Source organism: Entelurus aequoreus, linkage group LG12, assembly GCF_033978785.1.
Source record: "Entelurus aequoreus isolate RoL-2023_Sb linkage group LG12, RoL_Eaeq_v1.1, whole genome shotgun sequence".
NCBI lineage: Eukaryota > Metazoa > Chordata > Actinopteri > Syngnathiformes > Syngnathidae > Entelurus > Entelurus aequoreus.
Window position 1 is genome coordinate 34,103,497 of NC_084742.1, and position 25,306 is coordinate 34,128,802.

At 38.2% G+C, this 25,306-nt stretch overlaps 1 long non-coding RNA gene across 1 annotated transcript in view; it reads left to right on the plus strand.

Moving 5' to 3' along the window:
* The window catches only part of LOC133662812 (uncharacterized), a 59,082-nt gene extending 40,847 nt beyond the window's left edge, over positions 1-18,235 (plus strand). Inside the window, exons 3-4 of the long non-coding RNA XR_009828168.1 lie at positions 13,612-13,684; positions 17,807-18,235. This is a non-coding gene — a long non-coding RNA (uncharacterized LOC133662812). The remainder of the gene's footprint in view (positions 1-13,611; positions 13,685-17,806) is intronic.
* Positions 18,236-25,306: the final 7,071 nt, after the last annotated feature.

Consider the following 25,306-nt stretch of genomic DNA (forward strand, 5'->3'; position numbering starts at 1 on the left):
ACAGGAACTGTGCAGTCGGTCTTCAGGCTTTTGACAGCAGGTACTGCGCAAGAGTCCGTTGAAATAAAAAGTGTTTCTCGCCTTCCTGCCGGTCGTTTTATTTTCTTCATACTGAGCTCGCAGCAACCAGCGTCATCTCACAAGATCCTTGGGTGCCGTGAATGTCAATCAAGTGACGAACGTGACTTCATAGTGAAGATTGATTATCGCAAATTTTTAGGACTATTTTTTAATGCCTGGCCGGCGATTGACTGACACACCCTTCGCTCTGTTCCACCTAATGGGCACCCCGATCTAAATACTATGTGCTAAACAGCGTGTGCAAACTAATACATTGTGTACTATTACCAACAGTCACCAAAAGACATCAATGTAATTAGTTTTAGTCAACCCCTTAAATCATCCAGCAGCTATAAAATCATAAAATGATATTTGCTGAATACAGGATAAGTCTAATATTTTTATTTTTGACAGTTCATATATGTTAACACGGAGAAAAGAGCTGCAGCGCGATCAACTTCTTCCTCACAGCTGTGTCTGTAACTGTGTGAGTTTGCACGCACTTTGCAGACGTACGAAACAGCGATCACAGAACAGTTTTAGTCTTGATAAATCAAACTACGTGTGCTAAATTGTTTTATTCCCATTATCTCTTATTAAGTTTGCACATGTTTTAACACACACAAACTACAGGCCCACAGTCCTAGTAGATTACCCACAACATATTAGTACACACAATTTTCTACTTTGTATTCACTATTTTGTTCTCATCACCCACCTATAGTACCCACAATTGTATACTACATTTTGTACACTCTATTTAGTACTTGTTAGCAATCGTACACACAGTCGTAGTTGTTACCCACAATAGCCCAATAATGGTACACACAATTGTATACTTTGTACATACTATTTAGTATTTGTTATTTGGAATCTTAGCAGGAATTTAGCCCCTGGCTAAATTAAGGTCCTAAGCAGAATTGTGTTCTGATGGCCACTCATTTTTATTTATGGGAAACTATTTTTATACTTTTTTTATTCAAACCAGAATTTCATTTGATTCATGTTTTCTCCTAAAACAAATTAGTGGAGAATAAATTAATAAATTATTTATTTTTGGGGGTACAAAATAACAAATTTAACATGGATTAATTAATTGATGGATTAGATTTATATAGAGCTTTCGATTGTGGTAAGATACATTTAGCAATAATAATAATAATAATAATAATAATAATAATAAAGGTATTGCTGGTGGTAAGCTACATTTAATAATAATAATAATAGTAATAATAATAAACATATGGCTTTGTAGCCACATCTGTCCTGGGCAAGTATGCCGGAAACGTGCAGGCTGCCAATTTGCGCCTCTCCGACCAGCAGCAAGCATTCATTCACATTCATACACCAGTGTGAGCGGCCCTGCTGACATAATTAAAAAATAAATTTGCCAACCTTCTTAAGACATCTCTGATGGGGATTCAAAGCCAGTACTACTGCCTTACCAGACCAGCACTAATAATGCGCGCCACAGGGGGCAGCATTAACAGTTAGCGAAATTGGCCACGATATTCTTCCCAGTGATGGAGCAGATATGAGGCCAGAAATAAGTTTGTGATAAAATGTCACATGAAGCACCGTGTCATTCATTCATTGACATTTTGTATGCGCTTCTTTATGCCAAATGGATCACCCAGCGTGTGATCTGCCCTGGATCTTTAGTAGATCAGGCTCATATTGTTTTATGAGTCTGGTGGCTCGTTCATCACGTGTGTCGTAGTTGTTTTATTGATTTCATGTAGTTAACTACTTCATTTTCTCTAATATGCACCTTGGGAGAAGTGCTAAATTGCAACGTTGTGGCTTTTGCAAACAGTGTATAGTAAAATAGCAATTAGCAGCAGGATGATGGATGCAGCCTGCAGACAGCTCGTAAACTTCCATCTCCTTCCAATCAAGTCAAGTCGACACGGAGCTGCTTTCCAGCCAAACCCTCAGGCAGATCGTCCAACTCTGCCGTAATCAGCGAGAAGACATCTGGTTCCACCTGCTGGCTCCTCGGAGTAAACGGCTGTGCTTTGCAGACCAAATCCACTGCAGGCTTCTCTTGGAGTCACACTCCAGCACACAAAGGTCTGACACAGTAGCGATGTTGGCAGAGGAATGAGCTGAGCCCCCGTGAGGTTTGAGGTCTGTCATTTAATTCTAAATGACGGCAGATGGTGGGCCTGGCTCTCGCTCCAATCGCTCAGTCTCCCAAGATGCACTTCTTTGATGGATGTGGCGAGCGGGAGCGCCCAGAGAAGGCTGAGGCACATCTGTGCTGGCCGATAACGGGGGCAAAGTGTGTCTCATTTCTACACCGTGCTCATAGGTTTCTTTGTGTTTTTTATTGAGGTCAACTTACAAGCACAAAAACGTTCTAAGACTCTGGCCAATAACTGTTCTTTTGAACAGATGTCTCTCCTCGCACCTCAGCCTCCACTTAGAAGAAGTAAAGAGACACTGAGATCCTCACACCTTCTTCTAAAAGTGCATTTAAGGCAAGCAGTTCCAACCCTACAAAGGTCACGTCAGCACCATCATCCTAATCGGCAGCACCATCACTTGTGGTGATTTAAGGGTGGCAGTAAAAGCATCATAACCCATTCGACCGCATCCGTGCCGATAAACATCACCACGGCAACAGGGATGTCGACGATGCATCTTTGGGATTCTCCGCATGGCGTTAACAGTCGATTTAGATGTGGCATTGGGGAGGATCGCACATTAGCAGCAAGGAAATAGGAGCCACAAATACTTTGTGGCTGATTGGCTCCGCAATAACACAACACCCCTTTGGCAGCCCGTCAAGCGGAGCTACACGGCTGCCATTACAAAGAGGGGGCATTAGCAGCCTTGTGAAGCATGTCGCAGCGTCACGCTGTTACGCCTCAGGGATGTTTTACGACATCCATGATCATTTTAGGTTTAGCGTACGAGCAGATGACAAAGCACAGTCTAAGTTATTGCATACAAACAGAAAGAAGGGTTTATTGCCAGAATGGTTGCATTTGGCATGTATGCTTTCTAGCTACAGTCCAACCTGTTTGTAATGGCGACAAACATGTCCCCTGCATGGAACGGTTTTTGTTGTCAATCGATCAATCAATCAAATGCAACGCGAAGTGCTTTACAAAGTTAAAAATAATACCCGGTGACCAATGTTCCCTCTAATTTTTCATGTGTGTGAGCAAACGCACAAACTCCCTGAGCATTCAGTGGCGCACATGTGAGCAACATCAAACGTGCACACTGTGGCCACACCAGCGTCACACCTGTCCCAAACCTGACATCATAACAATTTAAATGTTTTATTAAAATTATTTTCTGATATAAGGGATTTTGCCCCCTGACAATGACAACAAAAAAACATGTTTTTCCTGACCTATGTGCTAGTATTGTATGTCTGGCTGCAGGTCCTGCCTTTAAAAGAAATGTTACCCCTTTCAGAGATTACATTTAGTTCCTGTAACTTTCTGTCTGTAAAATACATCTTTTTATTAGCATTTATGAAATCTAGTGACAACATTTCATGAATAATATCCTTTGATTAACATCCTTAATAAATGGCAGTAAAATAAGCCCACATCTGATTGAGGAGTCAGAGTGTTACAACCTGGCATTTACACAATGTGTGGCGTTGGGGTTGTCCGACTTTTTGTGTGGCCATAAACGCAGCACTGGCTAAGTGCCATGAGTGCGTGTGTTGGTGCAGGTGAGACAGAGCGAGCGGCTTCTGTTGATATGACGGATGACAAAGTTGGTTTAAGCCTGGTTTGTATGGCAGAAAATGACCAGTTTTTCTTGATAAAAGTTTTTTTACTCATGTTTTTGGTGTGGTTTTTGCTCAATAAAGTGATTGATGGAATTCCTGTCCGTAAAGTGTCTCGACAGACGATAATTGAACTGTGTTGACAAGGATTGTTTTATTCATTGGGGCCACTCTTGTTGTCACCTGTCACTCACAGAGTTGCATTGCAAAATCATACAGAATCAATTTTAATGTGTTCATTTCGTTTAGAGTTCAGATGGGATTTTTGATTTTCTGTGCGGCATTGATTTGCTGTGCGCAGAGGACGCGTGAGCAGTGCGCAATTGCGCAGGCGCGCACCTTAGAGGGATTGTTGCCGGTGACCCATATCCCCCATTATCACATACGTACGCACAGACACAGATACCAAACACAAACACACACACACAACATACACACATATGCAACTATATGGACAAATGATTGCATGGCTGAGTACAGAGGAGACATGTGAGTAAACACAATCACAGGATCCATCTGCACCAGGAGGTCATGAGACCATGGCCACCAGGACGCTGACACAAAAGCGCCCCCACAAGCAAGGCCGATAACCCCTGAGGCAGATGTCTCATCTGAAGAACGTTGGAAAAATAAAAATAATACAACTTGTAAAATAGTAGGAGTCATGCAAGTAATACAAGTAAGACATATAAAGATTAATAGAAAAAAAAACAGTTTCTAGCCGCCACAAACATGTCCCCCACAAAAAAGGTTATTGTTATAAAACTTGTTTCGAGCAGAAAGGCATTGTCATAATAACCTGTTTATAGCCAACACAAAAATGTCCCCCACATTGAAAAGCATTGTTACAAAACCTGTCTATAGCGGTCACAAAAATGTCCCCCCAGAGAAATGTATTTTTATTAAACGTATCTATAGCTGCCTGAAAAATGTCCTCCGCATAGAAAAGCATTGTTGCAAAACTTGTTTATAGCAGCCACAAAAATGTCTTCCGCGTAAAAAAGTATTGTTATAAAACGTGTTTATAGCGGCCACAAAAATGTCCCCAGCAGAGAAAAGTATTACCGTATTATAAAACTTGTTTATAGTAGCCACAAAAATGTCCCCCACAGAGAAAAGTATTGTTTCAAAACTTGTTTATAGCAGCCACAAAAATGTCCTCCGTATAGAAAAGTATTGTTATAACATTGGTTTATAACGGCCACAAAAATGTCCTCCGCATAGAAAAGTATTATTATAAAACTTGTCTATAGCAGCCACAAAAATGTCTTTGGCATAGAAAAGTATTGTTGCAAAACTTGTTTATAGCGGCCACAAAATGCTGCACACAGAAAAAAGTATTTTTATAAAACTTGTTTATAGCGATCACATACTTAAAACATTTATTTTACGTCCCAAAATATTTTTATTTACGTCTTATCTCAGCCATTAATATCTAAAATTGCTGCAATGATACGTGATGTTGATAGAGTTTGTGTTGTTATTATTTTGACAGAGCACAAATAAAGTGTATTGTGTTTGTGTGCGTATGTACACGCACACAAACACAACTTTTTCCTCTGTTGTCACATTCAATTATTTTAGAAAATGCAATCAATGCCACTTAATAAAATATATGTTTTAATTCTGCAATGCTGCTGTAGCAAAACAGCAATTAATTATTTTGGAAAGTTTTTCCCCCAAGTGTGTAGCGCTGACAAAAGAAATAGAGAAAGAACAAATGTCCACTGCAGAGGACGCTGCTTCTCAGTAGAGAAATATTTCATCATCAATGAAAAGCATACAAAACGGAAGAAGAGATTTATTTGACATTATCCGTGCTTAATTGGATTTGTTAGCGGTGATCATGCATGTAACTTCTGTGCATCCCAAAGCACGACGGCTCCGAGGTGAAATTTCTATTGCTGTCAAGTGTAAATTATATTTACATCACGCTAATTTGTTTTCCCAAATGATGTCTTTAGAGAATTGTAATTACGTCCTGGATCGTGTACGCTGGGAACGTGTCGGAAGTGCTGTGCTGCTGCCTCCGTTCATGCACACGACTGTCATTTAGTTGAACAAAAGTATAGCATGGGATTGATTCTGGTTCATATAACAATTACTATTAATATGTCACATAGGGACAGCAAAATAAGAATAGTTCATATTGACATAACATTGTGACAAAGAAAACATCACATACATGTTACATATGACAACAAATAAGAATAGTTCATATTGACATTACATACATGTCACATGTGTAAAAAAATAAGAATTGTTCATACTGACAGAAAAACATTACATACATGTCACATATGACAAAAATAAGACTAGTTAATATTGATATAAAAACATGACATACATGTCACATGTGACAAAAACATACGAATAGTTCCTATTGACATTAAAACATCAAATACACATCACATGTGGGTAAAAAATAAGAATAGTTTGTATTGACTTAAGACATTACACACATGTCACATTTGTGTAAAAAAAAAAGGGAATAGTTTAAATTGACATAAAAGCATTACATACACGTCACATATGGGTACAAAATAAAAAATAGTTAATATTGACATAAGACATTACATACATGTCACATATGTGTAAAAAAATAAGAATGGTTCCTATTGACAAAAACATTACATACATGTCACATGTGACAACAACTAAGAATAGTTCATATTGACATAAGACATTACATACATGTCACATATGTGTAAAAAAATAAGAATGGTTCCTATTTACAAAAAACATTACATACATGTCACATGTGACAACAAATAAGAATAGTTCATATTGACAAAAAATACATACATGTCACATATGACAAAAATAAGAATAGGTCATACTGACATAAGACCTTACATACATGTCACATGATATGACAAAAATAAGAATAGTTCATATTGATATAAAACATTACATACATGTCACATATGTGCAAAAAAATAAGAATTGTTCACATTGACAGAAAAACAATACATTCATGTCACACATGACAAAAATAATAGTTCATAATGGCATAAAACATTACATACATATCACATGTGACAAATAAAAAATAGTTCGTATTGACATAAAAACATTACATAGATGTCACATATGACAAAAATAAGAATAGTTAATATTGACATAAAACATTACATACATGTCACATATGGGACAAAATAAGAATAGTTCATATTGACATTAGACATTAGATACATGTCACATATGTGTAAAAAAAAAAAAAAAAAAATCATAATTGTGAGGAACTCGCATGGCTGCTGTTTGTGTGTCCCCAAGATGCAAGAACCAGCAGGAGGATGAGCAGGTAAGATGATTTTAATTATCATCAACAGAGAAATGTAGCAGTCTTGCATACAACAGTTCCAAACATAAAGAGTTTATCATCGAGCACTGAGGAGTGCTCCAGCGAAAACATAGACATATGCTGATTGGCAGCAGGTGTGGACCGGCTGCCAATCAACGGCAAGTGAGGAGAAAACAGTGCTCCGCGGAACAGGAAATTTAACAAAATAAGAGCACTGACCGGAAGTGATACAAAAACCAAGGAGACAAACAGAAATGAAGTGACAGATCGTCACAATAATGACAGAAAAAACATTACAAACATGTCAAATATGACAAAAATAAGAATAGTTAATATTGACATTAGACATTACATACATGTCACATATGAGTAAAATAATAATAATAGTTCATATTGACAGAATAATATTATATACATGTCACATGTGAGTGAAACAATATGAATAGTTCATATTGACAGAAAAAAACATTATATACATGTCACATGTGACCAAAAATAATAGTTCATATTGACAGAATAATATTATATACATGTCACATGTGAGTGAAACAATACGAATCATACATATTACATGTGACAACAAATAAGAATAGTTAATATTGACATAACATTACATACATGTAATATATGACAAAATTATAAAAATATTTCATATTGACATTAAAAATTTTACTTACATGTCACATGTGACAATAAAAATGAATAGTTCATATTGACATAAACATTACATACATGTCACATAAGACAAAATTATTATAATATAGTTTATCCATCCATTTTCTACCGCTTATTCCCTTCGATTCGCGGGGGGGCGCTGGAGCCTATCACAACTACAATCGGGCGGAAGGCGGGGTACACCCTGGACAAGTCGCCACCTCATCACAGGGCCAACACAGATAGACAGACAACATTCACACTCACATTCACAGGGCCAATTTAGTGTTGGTTTATATTGACTGAAAAACATTATATATGTCACACATGTCAACAAATAAGAATAGTTTATATTGACATAAAAACATTACATACATGTCACATATCAGTAACAAATAAAGACCTGCAGTGTAAACATAAAATAAGTGTTGGTAATCAACAAGAGATGTTCCATAAAAATGTACCCTCCTGTCTTTAATCCCACCCATGAGATTGGTAAAAAAGTAAAAAAAATAAACACCTGCAAATTTTGGGGGTGTTTTTTGTTCTTTTTTACTTTAGCGCTTTTGGAGGCTCACTGACTAGCACGTCAGAAGCCCATCAGGCAAGGCTGGCCACATCACATGCATGCTAATTGTGGAGGCATAGTCGACCTTGTGTGGTTAAAGGAAGGATGTAGATAAATGCTTTTGTTTAGCGTCTGCTGGGCAGGGGGCCTGGGGGGCCGGGGAGGGGGATTTTCACCCGCTCGAGCTGCCTTTCTCTTGACCTTGAGCGGCAAATTCAGCCGAGTCCAAGCAGTCACTGAGGAGAGATCATAAAACGTCTCATTAAAGGACATCAAGCAATGTGGTGCATATAATAAATATATAATAGAATATTACAGCAGCACCATTATTTTCACTGTCACAACATATCTAACACTCACTGACTAATTTCACCTCAAAATAAATTGGACGGTAGGAGAGGGGGCAGAGCAGAAAAGAGAGACAGCAGATCAACTTGTCTAAAAAGGGGTCTATTTAAAGGCTAGAGCAAACAAAATAAAATAAAAGATGGGAGTTAAATGCTTCTACTGAGGTAGCATCTCTAACTGTTACCGGGAGGGCATTCCAGAGTACTGGAGCCCGAATAGAAAACGCTCTATAGCCCGCAGACTTGTTTTGGGCTCTGGGAATCACTAATAAGCCAGAGTTCTTTGAACGCAGATTTCTTGCCGGGACATATGGTACAATACAATCAGCAAGATAAGATGGAGCTAGACCGTGTAGTATTTTATACGTAAGTCGTAATATCTTAAAGTCACATCTTAAGTGCGCAGGAAGCCAGTGCATGATCAAACTTTCTTGTTCTTGTCAAAAGTCTAGCAGTCGCATTTTGTACCAACTGTAATCTTTTAATGCTAGAAATAGGGAGACCTGAAAATAATACGTTACAGTAATCAAGACGAATTATGATCTCAGCGTCGGTGGTGGACAAAATGGGACACATTTTAGCGATATTACGGAGATGAAAGAAGGCTGTTTGTGTAACACTCTTAATCCATTCATCAATTTTCTACCGCTTGTCCCTCTCAAGGTCATGAGGATGTTGGGGCCTATCTCAGCTGCATTTGGTGTGTGATTCAAATGAGAGAGTTGGGTCGAAGATAATACCCAGATTCTTTACGGAGTCGCTTTGTTTAATTGTTTTCTTGTCAAATGTTAAGGTGGTTTATTAAATAGGTGCCGGTGTCGAGCAGAACCGATAATCAACATTTCTGTTTTCTTAGCGTTAAGATGCAAAAAGTTGCTGGACATCCATTGTTTAATTTCATTGAGACATGCCTCCAGGTGACTACAATATGGCATGTTGGTCAGCTTTAGGGGCATGTAGAGTTGGGTGTCATCAGCATAACAGTGAAAGCTAACGCCATATTTGCGTATGATGTTACCAAGCGGCAGCATTTAGATGCTGAAGAGTGCAGGGCCAAGAACCGAACCCTGTGGAACTCCGCACATTACCTTAACATACTCCGAGGTCACATTGTTATGGGAGATGCACTGCATCCTGTCAGTAAGATAGGAGGTAAACCAAGAAAAGGCTAAGTCTGACATACCAATACGTGTTTTGATACGTTCTAATAGAATGTTATGATCGACAATATCGAAATATATATATTAATCACATTTTTGGAATTTGAACTAATTATGATTAATCACAGGTGATTGCTCGCTTGCATTATTAAAATTAGCTAAAGATTATATTATTATTATATTATTTTTACACAAATGCAATTTTATTGTCACAATGTAATCCAGGAACGTTTTTAATTATTTACTTGAACGCATGTCATTTATTTGCACAAAACTTCTTCTTTAAAAAAGTCAACCAGGAACATTTTTTAAATATTGTATTTGAACATACGTTATTTATTTGTACAAAATAAATACAAGTTTGATTTAAAGTCCAGTCAGTTTTATTTTGAAGTGGAATTAGTCAGTGAGTACAACATTCACAGTCTGATCTTCACTCTCTTTGCACTGACAATATTATTGACCTGATCACTGACGTATAACAACACACCTTCTTGGTAAACATTTACAGCTAAGGTAAAGGAACAACAGCAAGTCAATCACATGAGTGATGTTGACTTTGTTTTTACAACCCTGGCAGAGAATGGAAACATAAAGACGTGCACGTCTGTGCCTTGAGAGTCGCGCTGGACAACAAGCTGACAGCTTCTGGGTTGTTGTCCAGCACTCTCGTCTCACAATCTGCAGGCTTTGGTTCCAAGTGTGAAATGTGTGCATCCAAGCTGGTTAAAGCATGACAGGTGTGTGTGTGTTTTAGTAACTAAAATTATCATAGCGCTTCAAAAAACAGTATTTTCATTTATTATTTTAGTCATTGTATGCCATGCTATGATAACTTTTTTTTGCTATCTTGTTTATTCTGTGGTCCTAAAACATTTGTTGTAATGTTTCGAAATAAATTTGGTGTCTCAGTGCCGCACTTTGTGTAGCCTGATTTATACTATGTATATTTAGCAAATATATATAGATGAAAGGCAATGAATAATAAAGAAGAATATGGACCACATTCTTTTATCTGTAATTTCATCAGAAGCCCTCCAGTGCAACAAAGTGACCTTTGTGCTCGCCTGACAGCTTTTCATGAGCACTTAAGCCCTCAGATTAAAGTCCAATCAATGACAAGATCAGAACTCATCCATAAAAGGTCAAACCGGGCTGCAGTCGGAGTGACAGACGACATAATGCATTTTTTTTTAAAAGCCGACACATAAAAGTTTTGAGAAAAGCTAACCTAATTACTCCTTTGCTGACATGTGTTAATAGAGAAGCGACTCTTTGGTCCTCCTTAAAATATTGAACAAGGAAAACAAAATCCACGCCTTTGCTGATTATGATTGCAACATTTCATATTGTATATTAATAATATATATTTTGTATAATTGAATGCAGATACATAGATAACATACACAACATATAGATCTAAATTAATGCACGTTACAAAATATATGACAGCTATTTTGTTCATTGCGGGGTGGAAAGGATCATCATCGTTCTCTGATGCAGCACCTGCACATCTTTCACTTCTTACATTTAAATAATGCAACATGTGATATATCAGTATTGTCCATGTATAATCATGGACATCATCAATTATTAATTATGGATCATGTCTTCTAACAACAGGCTCTCCACTTGCTTGGCCTCTTTCTTGCTGACTGGACTGTAAATACACAATCTACTGTGTACCTGCTTGTACTGTGTACCTGTATATACTGTGTACCTGCTTGTACTGTGTACCTGTATATACTGTGTACCTGCTTGTACTGTGTACCTGTATATACTGTGTACCTGCTTGTACTGTGTACCTGCTTGTACTGTGTACCTGTATATACTGTGTACCTGCTTGTACTGTGTACCTGTATATACTGTGTACCTGCTTGTACTGTGTACCTGATTGTACTGTGTACCTGTATATACTGTGTACCTGCTTGTACTGTGTACCTGTATATACTGTGTACCTGCTTGCACTGTGTACTTGTGTGCCTGCTTGCATCACAACACATCTAAAAGGATTCTTACCTGGATCACAATTGGAACATGAATTACTTAGGTTATTATTATCATGTCCGCTGCAGAGGACGCTGTTTCTCAGAAAGTACAACAAAAGAATATAAATACGAATATCAATCAATCAATCAGAGACGTCCCCAACTGATGCAGAGATGAGTGGTCCACCCTGGGTCGCAACTTTGGACATATGCACAAACGGAGGAAAACAATGTCGAAAACATAATGTAAAGTAAATGTGCGATATCGTCAAGTGCTTACATTTTCAATAGATAACAAAAAAAAGTAGAATAAATAATTACATAGAATACATCTTTATTGTCAACTGAGGTGGACAATTGTCCTTGGCTCACCAACGCAGGAGACTAACAGCACTGAAGTACAAACATGGTAATATAATAAAAAACAAAACAGACACGATAAGAATAGGATAAAAGTAAAAATAATTTGAGATTTAAAAGAGTAAAACATAAAAGCAGAAGAGCTCAGGTCAAATGCGCGATTAGTTCACTTTGTTACATTTTAAGCATTTTTTCAAAGGACTTTTAACATTTGTCATCTGACTATTTTACATGATTATCAATTATTATTCATGTGTAATTGTTATTATTATTATTATTATTATTATTATTATTATTAGTTACAGGATCCAACATTGCTTTGTGAGCCATCTTTGTTCAAAGGAGATGTGTAACATGTTAGCCTCAAAAGTCAACTTGCATCTGAGGAGGGTTAGTTCGGATGCCAAACTGACATCAATTTCTTGGATGTTACTGACGTCACGTCCGCCTCAAATCCCGCCCATTAAATATGTGTGGTGGTCAAGCTAGCTCTGTGCTCGATGGGTACTAGGCGCCATTTAGCCTTTCTCAAAGAAAAACTGCCCTATGCCTGTGTTGTTTTCGGCTGTACGAATAGTTGAAATCACAAAAAGGATAAACGTTTCTTCAGAGTTCCTCGAGAGGTAATCAAAAAGAGCGGAAGAGTGCAAGATTTTACGAAAGGACGACGAGAAAAAGCATGCAGCTCACACTCCAGTCCAAGGGAGCAGAGTCAAAGAATGCATGATTTTGCAGTGATCACTTGTTTGACATGTTTTTAACGTTTGTTATTTCTCGTTTAAGTATTATCTTAATATTATTCGTATTTCTTAAACACATGTTTGCTGCAAGGGTTTCGAAAAGCACCAAATCCTAAATAAAAGAAAGCTAATGTGAGCAAAACCTAAAAGAGTTAAGCTTTTACCAAAGGCCACAATCATAAATGAAGCTTTCAGCACATACACAATGTTGACATCTATAGTTATATTTTGATAAAGATGGGGAAAAACACGCTACTCATAAACGGCGCGTTCAACAGCAACAAACATGGCAGTGGACGCGAAGTTAAATCATGAAATGCAACTTTACACGAGCAAAAACGATGCGTGATTTACCCGGGAGAATCTTGATACCAATCTCCTTGACCCAGCCACACAAAGAAGCTTTTCCAAGTTTCCATCTGTTTTGTCGTGTAGAATGATGCCTGGAGCACAATAGTGCGATACGTCTGGGAACGCGACCGACGTAATCCTTGTTATCACTCGACAAATCTTTTTTGATGAAGTATAGGGATCTATTCCATTGCATAGTTCGATTTTTTGCTCGTATCTGCTTTTTGCAGGAAGATTTAAGCCTCTTTTGTACTCAGATAGTTTGTTCCTGTACGCTACTTGTCACTCTGACACGTCTAAAGATTTTTGTTTTGTTTTGGCACAGGATCCACAAGAAGGTGATGACTGAGGCAAGGAAATTGCACAGAAAATACATATTTATACACTTCTCCATAAAGGTATGTATGGATCACGCCTGAACAAAAAGTCACTAATTGTTAGATATCCTTAACGTAAATACTGCCGTAGTCTTTTTAGTTTCCACCTTACTTTTTGCATGATTCCCTCGCGGTTAGGGGTTTCCTGATACAATTTTGTCACTTCTGGTACGATATCGATATTGGAGCTTTGAGCCGATTAGGGTTGTCCTGATACCAATATTTTGGTACCGGTACTTTGATACTATTTAAAATAAAGGGGACCACAAAAAATTACATCATAGCTTTGTTTTAACAGAAAATCTTCTGATACATTGCACATATGTTTCTTATTGCAAAAAAAAACATAGTGAACATACTAGACAACTTGTCTTTTAGTAGTAAGTAAGCAAACGGATTACAGAAGATCCTAATTTGGCTGCTGACATATGCAGTAACATATTGTGTCATTTCCAAATGTTTTGGATGGATTATTTACTCAAAATATGACAAGCGGTAAAAAATACATGGATGGATGGATGGATTATTTGTCCACTTCTTCATTTACTGTTACCTGCTTACTTGCTGTTTTAGTATGTTATATCTACACTTCTGTTAAAATGTAATAATCACTTATTCTTCTGTTGTTTGGATACTTTACATAGGTTTTGGGTGATTCTACAAATGTACATATCGATTCAATACCAAGTAGTTACAGGGTCATACATTGGTCATTACAGGTACTTTTCAAAGGCAGTATAGTACCTTTTTTAATTCATTAGTACTGCGGTACTTTATTAGTATTTGTATACCGTACAACCCTAATAACAATATTGACCCGATATGATATCAGCGGGAATCATACATACTTGTATTATTTTGTAATGTGGATTGTTAAAAGAATTTTGATCAGGTGAAATTATTCAAACAGAGAACAATGGTAGTTATATGAAAAACACTAACCTATGTATTATTAACCATCTGGAATGGACATATGCTGTCTTTAAGTTGAAGTGGAGTGGTAATTGTTTTTGGCGACACCAAGTGGCCACAATAATTATTGAAGTTAAGCTCATGACGCAGTAAATTGAATGATGCGGACACGTTTGTTGCTGGATTCTTTCTAACACGTCTTTGCTTTGTAAACTTTGTATGTGTAAATAATATGCAACTATAGTTATTTGATACTTGTTTATACTGACTAATGTGATGTTTTAGACTGCAATATTGTTCAACCACACTTTGGTGAATTAATCTCTGTTTTTAGTACAAAATAATCCTCCATGCAACCAAAGAAAACACTTTGATAAAGATGCTGAGAAACACTCTGAATTTCAGAAATAACTGGTATTAAAGTATGATGTCTCTCTCCTACTCTCTCTTTACTCATAGCCAACAAGAATGTTCAATAAAAGTAAAAATTATGTTAATTGTTGCTTTATTTATTTAATTCACATGTTTATGTACCGGTTATTCATCTTATTTTCTGCATGTGAAACTGTAATTATTCTCTATAAAATGTGTTTATAATTTTTGGTGCCTGTAACACATTGATTGGTTTTCAAATTATTTTTCATGGTAAAAATTGCTTGAGTTGTCGTAATATTGGGTTTTGGAACAGATCACTAAAACAGATTGAGATTACCTATACTAATAATAATAATAATATTAGGCGCTTTCTTTTTTTTTCACAAGGTAAAACACAGGCTTGTACGTCGTTACCTCGCCAGTCACGTCTTACATGACATTATAAAACTTGTATAAGATCATGAACATGCAAAGCAAGAGAACCGTAATCATACATATTTAGCATATTATTCTGCTTCTGCTTGGACATAAAAAAAGGCATGACAGTATATTTATTGCAGGAAACGTTTTTTACGGCGTGAAGTTGATTTTAGCATGAAGCATGTCTGCTTAATGAGATATTATATGATATTTTTGGTGATGAATGTCATTGATGTATAGTAACAAAATACATATTCATACGACAACTTGTAGCTTGGTCCATATTCAACTTAGTCGTGGTGCTCTTTAGAGATCTTCGTTCCTTTTTTCACTCTTCTGCAGCATGACTGCACAAACCTTCCTGCCTCTACTGTAATTTGTCTCTGATATTATTCATGTGCAACGTCTAAAAATATAATTATTTATCTGGTTGCTAGGTAGACTTTTGACTTCATTCAAATGAGCAGTGGCGAGAATCAATCAGCTGCTTTCACTCCTGTCAGAATGTTGCTGTTGTGTTTTATGGCTTTTTATTCCTACGTGATGTTTGACGCGTTCATGTAGGAGCAGAAGCCACGAAACACGCGGTGAGCTCTCAGCGTGACCCCAAGAGCAAGAGGAGGCCGACATTTGTTTACTGAACAGGAAGTGAAGAAGTGAAACAAGAAAACAAGAAATGTTTCGTACACTTTAACAGAAGTGGCTTGACAGCAGCAAGTAAGCAGCGAGCAAGAGCAAATCAGCCAGTAGATAAATACGTCAGGAGACACAAATAACATTAGCTGTCATTGAATGTATATTCTACCATAACAACAACATGACTGAAAATTGTTAGTTGCTTCTCTTGGACTGTTTTTGTGAAAGTGCCCCTGTGAGGGGCGGTTAGGGACATTATTCGGAATTACCTCTCACGTACACTACGGAAATGCTCTCACTTAAACAACTGAAATGTTTTTCTCTCACACACACTACTGCAGGGCTCACCAACCTTTTTGAAACCAAGAGCTACTTTTTGGGTTCTGATTAATGCGAAGGGCTACCAGTTTGATACACACTTAAATAAATTGCCAGAAATAGCCAATTGGCTCAATTTACCTTTAACTCTATGTTATTATTAATAATTAATGATATTTACACTTAATTGAACGGTTTAAAAGAGGAGAAAACACGAAAAAAATGACAATTACATTTTGAAACATAGTTTATCTTCAATTTCGACTCTTTAAAATTCAAAATTCAACCAAAAAAAGAAGAGAAAAACTAGCTAATTCGAATCTTTTTGAAAAAATTAAAAAATAATTTATGGAACATCATTAGTAATTTAATTTTAGAATTTTGATGACATGTTTTAAATAGGTTAAAATCCAATCTGCACTTTGTTAGAATATATAACAAATTGGACCAAGCTATGTTTCTAACAAAGACAAATCATTATTTCTTCTAGATTTTCCAGAACAAAAATTTTAAAAGAAATTCAAAAGACTTTGAAATAAGATTTAAATTTGATTCTACAGATTTTCTAGATTTGGCAGAATAATTTTTTTGAATTTTAATCATAATAAGTTTGAAGAAATATTTCACAGATATTCTTCGTCGAAAAAACAGAAGCTAAAATGAAGAATTAAATTAAAATGTATTTATTATTCTTTACAATAAAAAAATTGTTTTTACTTGAACATTAATTTAAATTGTCAGGAAAGAAGAGGAAGGAATTTAAAAGGTAAAAAGGTATATGTGTTTAAAAATCATAAAATAATTTTTAAGGTTGTATTTTTTCTCTAAAATTGTCTTTCTGAAAGTTATAAGAAGCAAAGTAAAAAAATTAATGAATTAATTTAAACAAGTGAAGACCAAGTCTTTAAAATATTTTCTTGGATATTCAAATTCTATTTGAGTTTTGTCTCTCTTAGAATTAAAAATGTCGGGCAAAGCGAGACCAGCTTGCTAGTAAATAAATAACATTTAAAAAATAGAGGCAGCTCACTGGTAAGTGCTGCTATTCGAGCTATTTTTAGAACAGGCCAGCGGGCTACTCATCTGGTCCTTACAGGCTACCTGGTGCCCGCGGGCACCGCGTTGGTGACCCCTGCACTACTGAAACACTCTCTTAAACACTACTGAAACACTCTTATACACACTACTGAACTGCTCTCACTTAAACAACTGAAATGTTTTTCTCTCACACACACTACTGAAACACTCTTATACACACTACTGAAATGCTCTCACATCCATCCATCCATTTTCTACCGCTTATTCCCTTCGGGGTCGCGGGGGGCGCTGGAGCCTATCTCAGCTACAATCGGGCAGGAGGCGGGGTACACCCTGGACAAGTCGCCACCTCATCACAGGGCCAACACAGATAGACAAACAATATTCACACTCACATTCACACACTAGGGCCAATTTTAGTGTTGCCAATCAACCTATCCCCAGGTGCATGTCTTTGGAGGTGGGAGGAAGCCGGAGTACCCGGAGGGAACCCACGCAGTCACGGGGAGAACATGCAAACTCCACACAGAAAGATCCCGAGGCCGGGATTGAACTCACGACTACTCAGGACCTTCGTATTGTGAGGCAGACGCACTAACCCCTCTGCCACCGTGCTGCACTGAAATGTTTCTCTCACACACACTACTGAAACACTCATACAACGGCGCCTCATACGCTCCCTGTGTGTACGCATGTACTTGTGCACGTGAGTACATGTGTTCACATGTACATGATGTTTTGATGTACAGTATATTATTAGATCATGTAATAAAGACACCCATAAACAACTTTACATATGTTTGTGTTTGAGAGAAGGTGCCTTGACGAGAAGTCAGTGTGTTGATAAGAACTGTGACAGTTGTCAATAAAGAATGTGTCTCTCGATTCCGTTGTTAGTGTCTGTCTTTTCTGTGGGGCTTCATCTAATTACAAAACCTCGGTTACACAAACAAGCTTATTTACCTTTTCGGCTGACAGCGCTGACCTCTTTTTTGTACAAACTACCTCTAGTTTGTACAATGTTAGTTGGTGATATGAACAACATCTTGTAGCACTTGGTCTTCACAGATGTTAAATGTTCTATGTACGGTGGCTGTCCATTTCCAAAAGGCATTCTTTAATTTATCTGTGGTAAACTCAGATAAACTCATTCAGCATAGTTTGTTGTCCTCTGTTTGCTGTCCATGTAGCATTCATGCTAGCGGCGCCATCCTCACATTCATGTTTCGCTTTAAAGGCCTACTGAAACCCACTACTACCGACCACGCAGTCTGATAGTTTATATATCAATGATGAAATCTTAACATTGCAACACATGCCAATACGGCCGGGTTAACTTATAAAGTGTAATTTTAAATTTCCCGTGAAATATCCGGCTGAAAACGTCTCGGTATGATGACGTTTGCGCGTGACGTCACGGGTTGAAGCAGACATTTTGGAATAGCACGGTGGCCAGCTTAAGTCGTCTGTTGTCACCACATAATTCCACAGTATTCTGGACATCTGTGTTGGTGAATCTTTTGCAATTTGTTCAATTAACAATGGAGACTGCAAAGAAGAAAGCTGTAGGTGGGATCGTTGTATTAGCGGCTGGCTACAGCAACACAACCAGGAGGACTTTGAGTCGGATAGCAAACGCGCTATCCGACGCTAGCCGCCGACCGCACCGATAATCTGAAGTCCTCCGTCGCGCCGTCGATCGCTGGAACGCAGGTGAGCACGGGTGGTGATGAGCAGATGAGGGCTGGCGTAGGTGGAGAGCTAATGTTTTTAGCATAGCTCTGTCGAGGTCCCGTAGCTAAGTTAGCTTCAATGGCGTCGTTAGCAACAGCATTGCTAGGCTTCGCCAGGCGATACAGCATTAACCGTGTGGTTACAGGTCCAGAGTTTGGTAGTATTGTTGATTTTCTGTCTATCCTTCCAGTCAGGGGCTTATTTCTTTTGTTTCTATCTGCATTTAAGCACGATGCTATCACGTTAGCTCCGTAGCTAAAGTGCTTCGCCGATGTATTGTCGTGGAGATAAAAGTCACTGTGAATGTCCATTTCGCGTTCTCGACTCTCATTCTCAAAAGGATATAGTATCCGAGTTGGTTTAAAATACAAATCTGTGATCCACAATAGAAAAAGGAGAAAGTGTGGAATCCAATGAGCCCTTGTACCTAAGTTACAGTCAGAGCGAAAAAAAGATACGTCCTGCACTGCACTCTAGTCCTTCACTCTCACGTTCCTCATCCACGAATCTTTCATCCTCGCTCAAATTAATGGGGTAATCATCGCTTTCTCGGTCCGAATCGCTCTCGCTGCTGGTGTAAACAATGGGGAAATGTGAGGAGCCTTTCAATTTGTGACGTCACGCTACTTCCGGTACAGGCAAGGCTTTTTTTATCAGCGACCAAAAGTTGCGAACTTTATCGTCGATGTTCTCTACTAAATCCTTTCAGCAAAAATATGGCAATATCGCGAAATTATCAAGTATGACACATAGAATGGATCTGCTATCCCCGTTTAAATAAGAACATTTCATTTCAGTAGGCCTTTAAAGCACTAATAGTAACATAAGCTAGTCTGTGGCATTCTTGTTGTAGTTTTGCTTTACAAAAATGTAATTTTGAGGAAGTTATAAACAGACACTTTAATAATACATGTATAATGTTATAATAATATATGAGTAATTAGGATGCTGAAAGATGGTTTATTACTCCAGTTTATTAGTAACTAATTAGAATCCAAACGATTGCGCTTTTGCTGACAAGGTAAACAAAATGGTGAATATTTCAGTGTTTGACAAGTTTCGGTTGTGTGCACATTCAAGATGCGGTTATAATTCAAAGAGACATTGAATAGCTATGCTCGACTGGATTCAATGATTTATTCAGCGCCACACGTTGTTATGATCTAATATTCAGTGGAAGTTTCTTTTTCGCTTGCATTATCGCTTCATTTACTTTTCAGGAGGTCTGACAGAATACGAGAGCAGAAGGAGCCCAAAGTTAGTCGTCAATTTGTTGGTGACGATCTAAAGGTGGGAATGTTAACATTTCTAGGAGAATATTCAAAACGTTTGATTGTTGCCATCAGCAGGTATTTTTTTACTCTCACTTAGACTTCAAATGTCACAACCCTGTGAAATTAATATTTTGGGAATTGAACTACAGGTGTACACTAGTTTTAATACTTCAATATAATATGCAGTATCACTCCACTTTGATTTGTGTTTGCATAACACCATAAACAATAATGAATAACGCTCTTTTGTGTTCATTGTAATGTCAGCTGCTGTTTAATAAAACATCAACTTGCTGCATATCTTCTTTCTTTTGTCACTCAGACGCTGTCCTTTTGCTTTTGGTTTGGAGTGTAGGATTTTAGGAAAGAAGCATGTGGAATATTGCATGAAAATCTGCTGTCAAAAGAAGAGTGTGAGCCAACAAAGCTCGACTTTCTCTTTCTGATGAAATGTGAGGAAATTCACAATCAAAGAAGAGTCAAACTTTATTAAAACAGTTTTAGATTCCACTTGAACAATTCTGAGTGATCATATAAGATTAGATAAGACAAGATAAGATAAGATTCTCCTCTGACTGCTGGTGCTCCTCCCAATGATCCAAAGGCAAACACACACTCGTGTTTGTCGGCACGCAGACCGTCATTCGATAATCCCTGAAATGTTGGCAACTGCACAGAAAATAAATGTGTAATAAAGACGCTCTAATATTGACACAGATTGTCACGTCGGGGTCGCATGGTGTTGCAATGGTCGTTTCCCCAAGATGCAGAAAGATGTCAGGAAGCAGTGTGCAGGTAAGAATTTTATTTATTTCAATAACAAGGCAAAAATAAGAAACGGAAAACGTGCCGATGGCATGGGAAGCTACAGCAAAGCTTAATAAGACTAGCCAACAGCGGAGCAAGAAACTAGTAATGCTAAACTCATATCAAACTAAACACCAACGTAAGTGTCGCCTGTTGTGAACAAGACTGCCAGCAAAATGTGGCGCGAGGCAGGAATAAATAGCTCTCTGATTAGTGACCAGGAGCAGGTGAGTGACGACCACTAATCAGAGGCAGGTGACAAAAATCAGCACAAGTGGCAACTAAGAACACAAACAAGGGTGCTGAAACAGAACAGCTAAGGAAATATCAAACTAAACAAAACATGACCCGGGCAACGGATCATGACACAGATGAGGTGAGACAAACACACAAATAATAAAACAACAATTTTATCATTCACGGAATTGTTGCTATTTGCTTGTTGTAACTTTTTCTACTATAAATTGGATGATAAACATATTTTCCGACTTTCAATGTGTATTGACCGAGTTTTTAGCACAGAACGATCAAATACATGAAACATAACTACATTACATGTATGTTATTATCATTTGACACTATAAGCACATTAAACAAAACAGTAGTTTGAAAACAAATAACATTAAAATATAAATGAGGTGACCGGAGTGAGTGAAAACCCAGAGACACGACTGAAATGTTTTTTTTTTTCATTTTAGAAAATAAAGTGTAGTCGGGATATGGAAATATGTAAGAAATATAACATTTCTGAAGGATTTCAATTATTACGAAGTCTCATTTTAAAAAGCACAAGTCTTCAAAGTAGAGATGCAGCGAAGACGTCCTACTAGGGCAGAAATTTCCTGCTCATGTTGCCCCCTTTGTTTGGCCGTGTGCCCCCCGACAAATGATATGCGCCATCCACGGCCACATTGGCCGTGAGGCCCCAACGGACCTATATCTTTTCCTCTGCGGGGTTTTCATGTCATTACGGCTTCTTTTACCAGTGCTGGGTTTAATTCTGCCTTGTATGCAATGCAATAGTCCCAAAGACAGTACAGTGCTATACAACACAATTAAAGCATCATTGATTAATGAAAACATTCTTGGCAAATGCTTTCGCTCTCGTCCGTCTTGCGCGGGTCCAAGAATTTCACCCATAGCGGAATTTAAAAGAAGTTAAATTCAACACACTCCTGTAATCTGGATGTGCAAACATCGCTGGCTCGTCAAAGGCCAGTGCACTAAATGAAGATGTCGGATGAGTTAAAGGCCTACTGAAACCCACTACTACCGACCACGCAGTCTGATAGTTTATATATCAATGATGAAATCTTAACATTGCAACACATGCCAATACGGCCGGGTTAACTTATAAAGTGCAATTTAAAATTTCCCGGGAAACTTCCGGTTGAAAACGTCTATGTATGATGACGTTTGCGCGTGACGTCGATGGTTGAAACGGAAGTATTCGGACACATTGTATCACAATACAAACAGCTCTGTTTTCATGACAAAATTCCACAGTATTCTGGACATCTGTGTTGGTGAATCTTTTGCAATTTGCTTAATGAACAATGGAGACTGCAAAGAAGAAAGCTGTAGGTGGGATCGGTGTATTAGCGGCTGGCTGCAGCAACACAACCAGGAGGACTTTGAGTTGGATAGCAGACGCGCTATCCGACGCTAGCCGCCAACCGCATCGATGATCGGGTGAAGTCCTTCGTCGCGCCGTCGATCGCTGGAACGCAGGTGAGCACGGGTGTTGATGAGCAGATGAGGGCTGGCGTAGGTGGAGCGCTAATGTTTTTATCATAGCTCTGACGAGGTCCCGTAGCTAAGTTAGCTTCAATGGCGTCGTTAGCAACAGCATTGCTAGGCTTCAACAGGCGGCACAGCATTAACCATGTGGTTACAGGTCCAGTGTTTGGTTCGGTGTCTCCTGATAGTAGTATTGTTGATCTTCTGTCTATCCTTCCAGTCAGGGGCTTATTTATTTTGTTTCTATCTGCATTTAAGCACGATGCTATCACGTTAGCTCCGTAGCTAAAGTGCTTCACCGATGTATTGTCGTGGAGATAAAAGTCACTGTGAATGTCCATTTCGCGTTCTCGACTCTCATTTTCAAGAGGATATAGTATCCGAGGTGGTTTAAAATACAAATCCGTGATCCACAATAGAAAAAGGAGAAAGTGTGGAATCTAATGAGCCCTTTTACCTAAATTACGGTCAGAGCGAAAAAAGATACGTCCTGCACGGCACTCTAGTCCCCGTTTACATTTTTAAAAAATCATTTCAGTAGGCCTTTAAGCTAAGGTAAGAAAAGTTTGATACATTTGTAAAAGCATAAGAAGACTCTCAAATAGAGTTGAGATTCCCAAAGACTGTCAACTCGAGATGTCCGATAATATCGGCAGTCCGATATTATAGGACATCTCTAGTATATTATCTAGACTGCCGATATTATAGGACATCTCTAGTATATTATCTAGCCGATAAATGCTTTAAAATGTGATATCGGAAATTATCGGTATCGGTTTCAAAAAGTAAAATGTATGGCTTTTTAAAACGCCGCTGTACGGAGTGGTACACGGACGTAGGGAGAAGTACAGAGCACCATAAACCTTAAAGGCACTGCCTTTGCATGCCGGCCCAGTCACATAATATCTACGGATTTTCACACACACAAGTGAATGCAAGGCATACTTGGTCAACAGCCATACAGGTCACACTGAGGGTGGCCGTATAAACAACTTTAACACTGTTACAAATATGTGCCACACTGTGAACCCACACCAAACAAGAATGACAAACACATTTCGGGAGAACATCCGCACCGTAACACAACATAAACACAACAGAACAAATACCCAGAACCCCTTGCAGCACTAACTCTTCCGGGACGCTACAATATACACCCCCCGATTGCCCCCACCCCCCCTCGCCACCTCAATCCCGCCCCCATTTACCCCGCCCACCACAACCTCCTCATGCTCTCTCAGGGAGAGCATGTCCCAAATTCCAAGCTGCTGTTTTGAGGCATGTTAAAAAAAATAATGCACTTTGTGACTTCAATAATAAATATGGCAGTGCCATGTTGGCATTTTTTTCCATAACTTGAGTTGATTTATTTTGGAAAACCTTGTTACATTGTTTAATGCATCCAGCGGGGCATCACAACAAAATTAGGCATAATAATGTGTTAATTCCACAACTGTATATATCGGTATCAGTTGATATCGGAATTAAGAGTTGGACAATATCGGAATATCGGATATCGACAAAAAAAACATTATCGGACATCTCTACTCTCAACATATAATATGTAACACACTGTTCATATTTAGCGATGCAACATGACAATGTGGGCAGGTTTTGCAGTTTTCTCTAACCCTCTCGACCACGCAAGTTTAATGTGAATGAAAAACGTTAAACTAAAATAATATAAAGCCCCAACATGTTATCGTTATTGTGGGTAAAAGGAACACTTAGCATAAGCGCAGGTTATTTTTTTTATGTATGACTGGAAGTGTTGTTATCGTGGGCAAAAGGCACACTTGAGCATGGGTCCTATTGTGAATATACTGTTGGCTAGTTTCAAACACCTGCGATGAGGTAGCGACTTGTCCAGGGTGTACCCCGCCTTCCACCCGAATGCAGCTGAGATAGGCTCCAGCACCCCCCGCGACCCCAAAAGGGACAAGCGGTAGAAAATGGATGGATGGATCGTTTCAAAAACTTTAATATTTTATGTTAAAAAATAGCATATTTTGTAGTGAGGCACAAGTGACATTGTGAGCCTGTATATCTACATTGACCATCATTGCTATGCCGATGACACCCAAATCTATGTAGCGCTATCACCAAATGACTATCGCCCCATAGATCTTCCGTGCCAGTGCATTGAGCAAGTCAAACACTGGATGTGCCAAAATTTCCTACAACTAAATGAAGATAAAACTGAGATAATTGTTTTTGGTGCTAAAAAAGAAAGGTTTAAAGTCACCCAACACCTTCAATCACTGTCCCTGAAAACCTCAAATAAAGCCAGAAATCTTGGGGTTATTTTAGATTCTGATTTACATTTCGACAGTCACATCAAATCAGTAACAAAATCGGCCTACTATCACCTCAAAAATGTAAAAAGACT